This window comes from Chlorocebus sabaeus, chromosome 10 (assembly GCF_047675955.1).
Source record: "Chlorocebus sabaeus isolate Y175 chromosome 10, mChlSab1.0.hap1, whole genome shotgun sequence".
NCBI lineage: Eukaryota > Metazoa > Chordata > Mammalia > Primates > Cercopithecidae > Chlorocebus > Chlorocebus sabaeus.
Window position 1 is genome coordinate 42,557,330 of NC_132913.1, and position 10,207 is coordinate 42,567,536.

Genomic DNA, 10,207 nt, shown 5'->3' on the forward strand with positions numbered 1-10,207 from the left:
AAAAAAAAAGTAGAATAGATATTTACCTATGAGAATGAAGAGTAAATCATGAGATGCTTGGTTTTTTAGAAACATACAGTCTGTGCCTCTTGGAGAATTTGCTTCAAAAGTAAAAGTTTAATTTTCCAAATTACTGTATTGTTCAGCTAATATTCCTCCAACTGCCAAAATTGAGAAAAGTCTATTTGAATTTCCATTATTAGAAAGTAATAATAAAACCTGATTTTTAAAATTTAGCCCTTTTCTCTAACGGCAAATTTTTTGACAATAATCAAATTTTATTTTTAATTAATATTATACTTGTTGACATTTTAATAATTTAAAATGACATTTTAAGTCATTCACTTTTATTTTTTACATTTTTAAAGCCATTAAAAATACATTTTGGATTTGTTCTGAGTATTTGTTCCAAAAATGAATCACCAGGAGTAGGTAGCAATTAATGAGCATTGAGAGGTTCTACATCATATCTAAAATACAAGCTTCAGGAACATAGAATGCCAAAATTCCCACTGAGGAGCCAAAAACTTGCTGCAATATGTCTTTATCTATGTTTTCACAATTTCTGTAACCTAACATATATACACGTATACATTAACATCAATTCATTTGCATTTCAGAATACTCAAAACTACAGAAAAGTATGACAGAGGAAAGTAGTAAGTATTGTTGTAAATTTAAGGCAAACTGTATTCTTCAGTCCTCTCATGAATAAAACTTAAAACTGAAGATTTTATACAAATTCTTGTTAACTTCTCCCACCTAAGAGATGGAAGAGCTTACAAAATCTATTACCTAGGTTAGAGCTCCCCTCAGTGGTTTCATTTGGAATTTCACATGGGATCTACATAGAATACTCTAAAATTTATGGTCCCACAAAAATTTAACTACAGAAATAAAGTAGGAAAAAGGCTTACTTCAATACTCTGAGAGATATTGAGGCACAACTATTTAGGTTTCTTTTGTATATCTGTAAGATGTTAAAACAAGGCTACTTAGAATAATATAAAGTACTCCAGATTCTTAGGTTACCCAATCATGATCACAGTCTTTTCACATCAGAAATATAAAAGCAAATATCCTTCAAACTCTGCTTCCACTAACAGCCTCTTGATGACTTCTAGCAAATCTCATCAACCTTGCCCAACCCCCTACGATTAATCTAGTAGGAGAACTCTTTGAAACTATAGTTTCATTCTCCTAATCAAATATCACTACAGTGTTATAGGACTTAATATACTAATTACATCCCTTTACGCCCTACCTATGCTAATCACAACACAACTAGGGACACTTACATATTATATTAACAGTATGAAACCTTCCTTTACATGAGAAAATACATTAATATTTATACATTTTGCACCTATCTTCCTATTATCCTTATACCCTAAAATTATCATGGGATTTTCATGCTGTAGTTATAGTTTAACCAAAATATTAGATTGTGAATCTAATAATAGAAGCCTGCAACTTCTTATCTACAGAGAAAGTATGCAAGAATTGCTAACTCATACCTAACAACATGGCTCTCTCAACTTTTAAAGGATTAGAGTCATCCATCGGTCTTAGGAACCAAAAACATTGACACAACTCCAGATAAAAGTAACAAGCATGTATTTTTCCATTACTATAATAGCCCTAATTTCCTTACTCTTACTGATTATTACTACCTTAGCCAATCCCTGCAGAAAAAGATTCATACCCATTTTACATAAAAATATCTATTGCATGCACCTTCATCATTAGCCTCATCCCTACGTTTATATGTCCAGACCAAGAAGTCATTATCTCAAACTGACATTGAATGACAATCCAAACTCTTAAACTTTCACTAAGTTTCAAACTACACTACTTATCCACAATATTTATCCCAGTAGCATGATTCATTACCTGATCTATTGAATAATTTTCAATATGATATATAAATTCAGATCCTAACATTAATCAATTTTTCAAATACCTACTTATTTTCCTCATCACGATATTAATTCTGGTTACTGTCTCTTTCAGCTCTTTATCAGATGAGAAGGTGTAGGAATTATATCGTTCTTACTAATTGGCTGATGGTACAGCCCTCCAAGCAATTCTGTACAACCGCATCAGCAATATTGGCTTTATTTTAGCTGTAGCATGATTCCTCTTATTCTCCAACACATGAGACTTTCAACAAGCATTTATTCTAAGTCTTATCTCTGTCTCCCTTTCATTAATTAGCCTACTATTAGCAGCAGCAGGAAAGTCAGCTCAATTTAGTCTCCATTGACTTCCATCTGCTATAGAAGGTCCAGCCCCAGTCTCAGCTCTACTCCTCTCTAGCACTACAGTTGTAGCAGGAGTTTTCCTGTTCATCCACTTCTACCCGTTAATAGAAAATAATCCATTGATGCAAACCTTTACATTACGCCTTTACATTAGGCCATTACCACCTTATTTACAGTGATCTTCCCTTTAACACAAAACGATATCAAAACACTGGTAGCATTTTCCACCTCAAGGCAGCTGGACCTTCTAGTAGTCACATTTGGCATTAATCAGCCACACCTAGCATTCCTTCACATCTGCACCCATGCCTTTTTAAAGCTATATTATTTATATGTTCAGGGTCCATCATCCATAATCTCAATGATGAACAAGACATTCGAAAAATAGGAGGATTAATCAAGACTTTACCTTTCACTTCCTCCTCCCTTATTATTGGTAGCCTCGCACTTACAGGTGTGCTTTTCCTCACAGGCTTTTGCTCTAAAGACCTTATTATCGAAGGTCTTTAGAGTAAATACATCATAGATCAACGCCTGAGCCCTTTCTATTACTCTTATTGCCAACTCATTGACACCTGTGTATAGTACCCAAATTATTTTCTTCGCTCTGATAGGACAACCTTGCTTCTCAACTCTGATTGTTATTAATGAAAAGAATCCCTTCCTAATTAGCTCAATTAAATGCCTAACAATCGGCAGTATCTTCACTGGATTCCTTATCATCAACAGTATTACTCCTACTTCAGCTGCCCCAACGACTATACCACTCCACCTAAAACTCACAGCCTTACATGTGACCATCTTAGGGCTCTTATTAGCAATGAAGTTTAATCTCATAACTAATAACCTTAAACTAAAGCACCCATTACAGATATTCAATTTCTGCAACATACTAGGTTTTTATTCAGCCACAATTCACTGTTCAACTCCCCCACTCAAGTCGTCCACAAGCCAAAATTTGGCTCCACTTCTACTAGACCTAATTTGACTAGAAAAATCTATACCAAAGACCATTTCACAAACCCAAATTTAAGCCTCCACTACTGTATCTACTAAAAAAAAGCCTAAACTCTATTTTCTCTCTTTTTTTTTATTCCATCCATTCAAACCGTACTGTTAATTATCTAATCTATTACCCCGAGTAATTTCAATTGCAACATAAATACTAACAAACAGTGATCAACCAGCAACTACCACTAATCAACACCCATAACTACATAAGGCAGCCACACCCACAGAATCCTCATGCAACAGCCCTGCCCCCTCACCCTCAAAAATTATTCAATTCCCTATGCTATTAAAATCAATCATGATCACTACCCCATCACACTCAACTGTATGGACAGCAACTCTATTAATAACCCTAATAATAAATCCCCTCAAATATCAATATTTGACCCTCATGTTTCAGGATACTCCTCAGTAGCCATCGCCGCAGTATAACCACAAACAACCATGATACCACCCAAACAAATCAAAAAGACTATTAAACCCACAAAAGCTCCACCAAGATTCAACACAATACCACAACCCACAGCACCACTAACAATTAGCCCCAGGCCTCAATAGAGAGAAGGTTTCAAAGAAAAACCTACAAGCCCTGTAACCAAAAGAATACTCAATAAAAATAAAGCATGAACCATTATTCCCATATGGATTATAGCCATGACTAATAATATGAAAAACCATCGTTGTATTTCAACTATAAGAACACTAATGACCAACACCCACAAAACACATCCACTAATCAAAATTATTGACTACTCATTCATTGATCTTCCAACACTATCTAATATTACTACATGATGAAACTATGGCTCACTTCTTGGCACCCGCCTAATTCTCCAGATCCTTACAGGATTATTTTTGGCCATACACTGTACGTCAGACACCTCAAATGCCTTCTCTTCAATCACCCATATTAACTGAGATGTAAATTACAGCTGAATCGTCTGCTATTTTCATGCTTACAGTGCCTCAATATTTTTCATCTGCCTCTTCCTACATGTTGGCCGAGGCTTATACTATGGATCATTTATATTCCTAGAAATCTGAAATACTGATTTTTATATATCGAGTTAAGTTTTGTAATTATATTTAATGATGCAGTGATAAATAGCCGGGTGGTGTTTAGAGTAATATGCTGCCTAATGAAGCAAGGAAGCCATCATGATTTAAATTTGATGTACATATAAAGCATAAAGAAATAAGGTAAAAACCAAAAGAATCCAATATGAAAGAAACATTGTTCTTTCAGGACTTACCACAAAGTAGCATTTTCGATTTTCAAGACTTAAAATACTATATGTAATGTAGTGAAGAACAGTCAATTAAAAGACTAAAATTGAAATACTATATACAATTATGTATGTAAACTACCTAATATTAATATTATATTATTATATTAATACTATATAATATTATATATAAAATACTATATACAATTAGTGAAGAACAATTTAAAGACTAAAATTGAAGACTAACAAAATCAAATGTTGATGAAGATGTAGAAAAACTCAGATTTTCATACACTGTGAATTTGAATGTAAAGTATTGCAAGAACTTTAGAATATATTTCAGCCATTTCTTAAAGAGTTAAACATATGTCTGCCATGTAACCAGCTATTCTACTTTTAGGGAAATAAAAGTATATACCCATACAAGGGTTTATATATATATGGTTATGTCAGCTTTGTTTATAATAAGAAAAGCTTAACTCAATTGTCCATCATCAAATGAACAAACCTTAAACTATAGCATAACCATTAAGTAAAATCCTAATCCTCAATGAAAAGAAATTGACTAATACATGCAACAACATGGAAAAATCTCAAAACCAGTATTCTGAGGAAAAATAAGCTAGACACAAAAGAATAAATACTGTATGAGTCCATTAAAAAGGCAAACTAAATTGACAATATAAAATTATTAATTTTGATAGATAGCTAGCTACATAGATAATTTTTAACATCTCTGTCATCTTAGAAAGTCCAGATACAGCCTTTTAATAATAAAAGGCTACCATCTGAAAATATTAAAATACCATTTTTAACTTCATAGAGCTCTTGAAAAAATAGCTAATTACAGGTTTAGGGCAGGAAATGTAAAAGATGGTGCAATAATATTTTGTCATGCCAGATCATGAGGAAGAATCAGCTGTTGAAAACTGCCAGTCTCATTTGAAATAAAATCACAAGCTAAATTAGGGAGACTATCACTGTTAAAAAATTGAGTAACTTGAGCTTCAACAATGATAAAAATTGCAATGGATTGTTACCCATAAAATATGCTTAAATCTATGAGCCCACAATATTTTTATGAAAAAACAAAATTATCAATTTTAGAGGATAAGAAATTCATCCATCATCTTGAAAGCTGGGGAATAATGGGAAATGATAGATTTTTTAACCTCCCTTTCCTTTATAAATTGTATTATCACATAATGAAATAAAAGCACATCTTTATGAAAATATTAAAAAGAAATGGTAGAATGATAATACCACCATTTTATAACCCCTTCTACAATGAATTAGTAAATCTGCACATTAAGCCTCAACATTACGAATGTTGTAATGCTAATGTTACAAATAGAGAGGTGGCTGGAGTTTTTATGTGTCCTGTAGTCTTGCCCGACACGCCCTTTAGTCTTGACAAAAGGATCTGAGTCTGATTAAACTTCTGGATCCAGTTGCCAACTTTTAGAAAATACAAAAGACAGAGAATCATATTGAAATGCACTGTGACTGTGCAGCCAGCAAAATCCAGATAGTGGAAAATTTTCTAGGTCAAACACCAGGGTCCTTCAAGAGATAAATTGTAAGACAAAGAGATGAGGGTTACACTGAATAAGACAAAAAATATATCAGTTAGTAAAAATTGACATGATTAAGTGATATTGTCTAGTGATGTGCCTTTGTGTAATAAAACTTTTTAGTAGGAAATTATTGTACCTTAAAAGGATTAAATTGTTTTGGAAAGAGACAGTAATTTATTTCAGAATAGGACATTTAGAAGGGCTTCTGGGGCACTTGGCAATGCTTTGCTGTACGAACTGGTGGTTATTTCCCTTCTAACAATTCTTTATACACTGGTTTTTGGGTTTTTCTGTCTTTTTCATTTTACTGTAGTAATATTTTTACAAAATGGGAAGAAGAAATTTTTACAAAATTTGTATGAAGATTATTTTTACAAAAGAGGAAGAAGAAGGAAGATTCACACATAAGAGATTCACAAATACAGAATCTATCTCAAAAGTTGATTTTAAATTCAACTGTAATAGTAAAATTAAATTACTGAACTGGCTACTAATGAAGGATTGAAAGTGAATTCAATGATTTCAAAATGAAGTCCCCTTGCTTCATTTTGTAGAAAAACAAAACCCAACATTATGAGGGTCATGAAACTGCATTAAAATCTCTTTAAGTCCTTACAATATAATTCTGTGAGATGGGTTTCTCTTTCATTAAAATGAAATGAAAAACCTGTTTATTTACGTATATTTGCAACACATGTAGCACTGTTATTTATGTAATTTAGATTAAATAAATTAAATACAACAACAAAAAATCTCATTTGATACAAAAAATTTAAATATTGATATAAGCAGTATTTATTCAAAGTGTCTTACATAATCATTTAATTTGAGCAATTGCTATATCACTCATTTATTTACATGTGTGGAACAAAAAAGTTACAATATAAAATTATGTTAATCACCTATACACAGGCTTTCAGCACATAGTAGCCACAGTTTTACAACTCTTGTACTTGCCTATATATGATATCTTATTTGTTTTAATTAAAATATTGTATCTGTTGTATCTACTAATAAAATTTAGACTTGTATTTCACATAATTTGGCTTTTACAATTTAGTTTCTTGTAATCAATTTTATTGTGTTTCAAAAGAATTGCTCTACAATAAATTGGAGTTTAAATAGCCTAGTCCATCATTATAGATAACTTAGGAAGTACTGCCTTTCAACATTTAGCAGAACATCTTTTATTCATTTAGAAATGAATATATATTAAGTTAAATTTTTAAATTCAACTCACCAGATTTTACTGCTTGATATTGCTTCTTAGATCTTAAAAATCTTCTTACCTCACATTTTAATTTGTACTGTGTAACAATATTTCAGTACAGGGCACACTTAGCTAGTTTAATTCAGCGAAATTCAGTTTAGTTCTACTGAATTCCTGCCATGTGAAACATGCAGAGTTAGGCAATAAAGGGATAAAGGAATCATTAATAAATTGTCCCAAGCCTTAAGCAGCTTAGAGTCCAACATGAAGTATAAGAAAGATATACAATTACTTTTTTTCAGATGTACAAGTTCAGGTTTGTTACACAGGTAAACTCATGTCTTTGCAATTGTGAATAATGCTACAATTAACATTACTTTTATATAAATCAAAAAGAATGTGTGACAAGCATTTTATCATGTAGGGATAAATCATATTTTATTTCAGAGATCAAAGGATCTCTTGACTACTCAAGATAAATTTGAAAGTTATTAGTAGAGAGAAAGAGAAAAAAGCATGAATAAAATAATTAAATGAAAATGCGTTGTTCTATATTTTCATATATAAAAGCACTTGAAAGAATGGAAACATAAATGTAACAGTAGATAGCATTTGAAAGATATATTATTGAGGACATCAAATACTCAGGCTAAATAACATTAATTATTTCAAAAACCAATTGCATTGTTACACAGGTCCATGTGAGAAAATAGGGGGTGGGGGAGGAGAAGATGAAAACTACAAAGATAAATTAACAAGACGATCTTGTCAAAAGATACTTAAAACATGGTGATACATTCTGTGACAAAGGAATTATAAGGTCTAAGAGCATAAAGATGAAAAAAGTCTTGTCTTTAAGCTGTGATTTGGGGCTTGAAGTATGTGTAAGGGAAGACTAGACAAAGCAAACAAGAATATTATAGGCTTAGGAGAGAGCATTCATTTATTCAGCTACATATTTAAAATTCATTGAATTTCTACTAACTTTTAGGTTTTCAGTACTTACAACTTTACATATAAATGGAAATACACAGTACATAATCTTTTGCATCTGATTTCCATTACCTAATATCATGTTCGTGAGACTCATCTATGCTATGGCATCTATGCTATGTGAGACTCATCTGTGCTATGCAGTTGATTTGCTTCCACTGATGGAAGGTATTATTTTGCATGAATATACCACAATATACTTATCCACTCTTCTTTGGAGCTATGATTTATGCTGCAATAAACATTCTTGTAATAATTTTTGTCAAGCATATTATCATGAGTATAAGCATGGGAGTGTAATTTCTGGGTCAAAAGTTGTGAGTGGTGCCAAGAGTAACTACCTTATAATATCAAACTATTTTTCAAACCCATATCAATTTATACTCGTACCAGCTCATATGAGAGTTGTCATTAATTTTTGTTCAATTAGACCTTGCTGATATTTCATTTGAGCTATCTTACCATGTCAATACTAGGATGTTGTGGTTTTATTTGCATTTCATTAACTATGAATAACATGTATTGGCACTGTTTATATGATTATCAGCTATTTGGATTCCTTCTTTGTGAAAGTGGCTGTTCAAGTAATGCTATGTTCTCAGAAAGAGTAGCGTCTAGTGAAAAATCTATTTGAGGTTGTGAGGAAGATAATGAGCTTTATTTCAAAGGTCCCAATTTGAGTTACTAGTGAAACAGGTGAAGATTTTTAGCAGAGTGTTGAAAAGTGGTTTGGAGATTGCAAGGAAAGACAGAAATGATTCCTAAATCTCCATCTTTGCAAAGATAGGAAGAAAGAAGTCGACAACAGAAGTGGAGAGAAGTTAGAACAGAAATATTATTTTTGATAAAACAAGAAAAAAGGAAGATGCCACAGGCAGATTTTGTGATAGAAAAGTTATTGATGGAGTTAACGTCAAATGACCTCTGTCTTATCGGACAGGAAATTGGTGTGGACTCAGCTAGGGCCAAACTATTTCCAGTGTTCTAAAATCCTGTGCAAACAAAATCCTTTCTCTGTTGCTTTATCTGTCAGAGGGAACTTAATTTTTTCTAGGTTTCCTTCTCCGAAATCTTGTAGTTCTGAGTCTCTTTTAGTTGCTATAAATCTAATCCCTCCTGAGACAGTCTCTCTACACAGCTACTTATATTTGTCACTTCCTAGATATCTGTCAAGGGCTCCATGACCTCCAAGGTCCCTGGAGTGCCAAACTTCTATAAACTATTAATTTCCTCCAGTGAAATAATCCTTTCCAACAGGGATTTTATGGACTCATCCTTCCAATCATTTTTTTATAGTTTCTATGAAGTAAAACTTCTGCAAAGTTTCTCATGCTTTAACCAATGTATTCTGCAAGAGACTTCTGGACAAATGAAGCATTAAACTCAAATTTATGAATCTCTCTTTTATTGTTATATCCTTAATCTCTTGCTCAATAATTGAGAGATAGTAGACTTGGAACAGACAACTTCTAAGTGAAAAAATAAGTAACATGGAATGAAGGTTTCTTTAAATTCCAAAAGACATCTCAAATTTTGACTATACCAACAATTTCTGTATCTCTGAAATATCTAGAGGAACTTCGTTTTATTCTTTTTTGCCCACCAAACAACGTTATAATGTAAAATTTGGTTTATAAATGAATAAAATAGAAAAGTGTATCAAATATAAAAAGTATGTAGCCTTACATAGTAAGACAAAAGAAGCACATAAAACAAAGTTTCCTTTGTTGCAAGGGTACAGTTATAAGTGAACGCTTTTTTTGTATATTAGACATCATTTTAACGTACCAAAAATGCTGGTTGTATAATAAAAATATGTTGCCTGATTTTAAACCCAAGCAAAGATTTAGCTTCAACATCTTAGAGTTAGAAATATGAGATCAGAGCCATTTTTTAAAAATGGAGACAGCAGGATAAAAATAATTT